This window comes from Cicer arietinum, chromosome 4, assembly GCF_000331145.2.
Source record: "Cicer arietinum cultivar CDC Frontier isolate Library 1 chromosome 4, Cicar.CDCFrontier_v2.0, whole genome shotgun sequence".
Classification (NCBI taxonomy): Eukaryota; Viridiplantae; Streptophyta; class Magnoliopsida; order Fabales; family Fabaceae; genus Cicer; species Cicer arietinum.
In genome coordinates, this window is record NC_021163.2 from 42,327,685 (window position 1) to 42,327,997 (window position 313).

Here is a 313-nt window from a genome sequence, read left to right on the forward strand (position 1 = left end):
GAGCCAAAATCCAAAATACACCAAAAATACATAAAGGGTACTTTAAAATTATGGGTCTTACATTACTACCCCCCTAAAATTAGTTTCGTCCTCGAAACTATGCGTCGATAAATAGCTCTGGGTGTTGCTCTCTCATCTTGCTCTCCAGTTCCCAAGTCGCATCTCCAGTAATTGGGTTCCAAATTACTTTGACCAATGAAACATCCTCAGTCCTCAATCGCTTGATCTGCCGGTCATCAATTCTCACAGGTGGTACTTCGAACGATAGGTTATCCTATAGCTGGATTGTGTCTGGTTCGATCACATGAGATGG